This window comes from Symphalangus syndactylus, chromosome 11 (genome assembly GCF_028878055.3).
Source record: "Symphalangus syndactylus isolate Jambi chromosome 11, NHGRI_mSymSyn1-v2.1_pri, whole genome shotgun sequence".
In the NCBI taxonomy this organism is placed as follows: domain Eukaryota; kingdom Metazoa; phylum Chordata; class Mammalia; order Primates; family Hylobatidae; genus Symphalangus; species Symphalangus syndactylus.
Window position 1 is genome coordinate 53,681,418 of NC_072433.2, and position 2,738 is coordinate 53,684,155.

Genomic DNA, 2,738 nt, shown 5'->3' on the forward strand with positions numbered 1-2,738 from the left:
GGGAACCTTCAGTGGCGCGTTCGGCAGACGCAGATTCACCGGGCGGGCGGGGCGAATCGCTGGACAGGATGCCCGCCGCCTTGCTCCTGTTCCCCGTCCCTGCCTTGTACGGCCAAAGTCTGAGAGGCTGCAGATTCGCCACTGTTCCCAGCCTCAGCCGTAGCCTCCCCTTCATCCGCCTTGGTGGAGTCAAGAAAATAACGGCCCGTTAGCCAATCCCTGCTGGCAGAGTCGACAACTTTTTCTGGATTTTTCTTACTGGCCCAAGTGAGAGAATAGCCCGCTTCTGACCCTGGGGAAAATGCCTCCAGCCCAGCGCTCCTCTCAGAGTCCGATGAGAATTTTCAGCCGAGTATCGAGGGACCCGAGGAATTCTGAGGATCCGGCCTGGCGAATCTGCGGATTCTGCTGTGGGCGGGGCCGAGTCAAGGGGCGGGGCCAGGGTGTGCGGAGCCTGGGACTTAGGGGGCGCCTTCGGGAGGACCCACGAGGACTCACCCGGATGGGAGGGACAGCCGGGAGGTGGAAAAACACAACCGTGAGCGGTGACTCAGGCGGTTTGCCCCGCCTCGCACATAGATGCAGGGTGCCTTTCCTTCCCGTTATCGCCCTTGAGCGTCTGGCTGCTTAGGATGCCCATTTGCCAGATGGGGAGGGTGAGGCCTGTAGAAGGTACCCTAGTTTGCCGTACTCAAACCCACCATTAGTGGTTAAATCCAGGGACTGTCTCAAGGTTTTCTGATGACCCTAGTGGGGCCTAAGTGCTCTTAAATGGGCCCTGTAATAATAAACGAGGTCAGACAGGAACGGGACTGGACTGGTGTGTCCTCCTGGCGTCATGGTCCCAGTGCCCGCTTCTTTGGCTATGGCGCCCTATGCTCACGGGATGCCTCCGCACAAGGGCAGCAGCGGCCCAGGCCTACCCCTGGAACTTGGGCTAAGGGCTTCTGAAGGCTGGGCACCGTTTTGATCCCGTGTGGACGCAGGCACTCCCGGGAGGTCCCTTTTCCTGAGCTGAGGATGCCCCAGGCTCCTGATATGTGTACATCAGGCCCTCGCTATATGGCCTTGGGCAAGTTATTGACGTCTCTCAGTTTCGGAGTCTTCCTTTAAACTTGTATGTCAATTTGTACACATCCGAACAGTGCAGAAAAGACCCTAAGAGCCTGGTTTATGCAAATTCACCATTTTAAGTAATAGGAAAAGGTGGAAGGGAGACTTATCCAAGGTCTCACACCACAAGATAGAAGAAGATTAGGACTCTAAAATTTTGAGGGAAACAAGGCTGAAAAAATTAATTTACGTGGAGGCATAGGTGTTGAGATCAGATTCCTCTCTGTTCTAGTTGAAAGGCACTGGTTCCTTTTCTCAAATCAAAGAGAGATTCCCATGTGAGGGGTAGATAGTCCAAGTTCAGTTTCATGGACTAGCTGTGTGGTTTTGAGCAAGATCTTCAGCCTTCCCTGGCCTGTTTCCTTATCTCTGAAATGAAAATGATAAATAATGCTTGAGGTGTTGTGGGATTTAAATAAGATAACCTATGAAAGGCCCCTAGTATGTGGTAGTTGCTCAAGAAAGAAACTTGAGGCCAGGTGCAGTGGCTAACACTTGTAATCTCAGCACTTTGGGAGGCCAAGGTGGGAGGATCCCTTGAGCCCAGGAGTTCAAGACCAGCCTGGACAACATAGTGAGACCCTCCTCTCTACAAAGAAAAAAAATTAATTAGCTGGGTTGGTGGGACGTGCCTGTGGTGCCAGCTATTTGGGAGGCTGAGGTGGGAGGCTCATGAGCCTGGGAGGTCAAAGCTGCAGTGAAGCCAAGATTGCACAGCTGCACACCAGCCTGGGCAAAAGAGTGGGACTCTGTCTCGGCTGGGCGCAATGGCTCACGCCTGTAATCCCAGCACTTTGGGAGGCCAAGGCAGGTGGATCACTAGGTCAGGAGATCGAGACCATCCTGGCTAACACGGTGAAACCCCATCTCTACTAAAAATACAAAAACAAAATCAGCCGAGTGTGGTGGTGGGCACCTGTAGTCCCAGCTACTCGGGAGGCTGAGGCAGGAGAATGGCGTGAACCCAGGAGGCGGTGCTTGCAGTGAGCTGAGATCATGCCACTATATTCCAGCCTGGGTGACAGTGCGAGACAGAGCGAGACTCCGTTTCAAAAAAAAAAAAAAAAGAGTGCTTATACTAAACACTCAGGGAGGGCCGGGTGTGGTGGCTCATGCCTGTAATCCCAGCACTTCAGGAGGCCAAGACAGGTGGATCACCTGAGGTCAGGAGTTTGAGACCAGCTTGGCCAACATGGCGAAACCCCGTCTCTAATAAAAATACAAAAATTAGCCGGGTGTGGCAGCACACGCCCGTAATCCCAGCTACTCAGGTGGCTGAGGCAGGAGAATTGCTTGAACCCAGGAGACAGAGGTTACAGTGAGCCGAGATCGCACCACTGCACTCCAGCCTGGGCAACACAAGACTCCATCTCTAAATGAATAAATACTCAGTGGAAGAGATAGAGACTCTGAACTCAGGGACAAGAGTTCAAAGCCTGTAGCCTTGGAATAACTCTCCCCATTCAGAAGCTGTTGGCCCTTGTTAGCATCTGACAGGGTTACACCTGAAACCCACTCCCCTCCCAGGTCCTGTCCACCCAAACTTGCCACCACCCAGCTCTTGGGAACAAGTAAAGTTATCCTAAGAAGGCCTGCCCCGCATCCCCTTCACAGCAACAGGGACA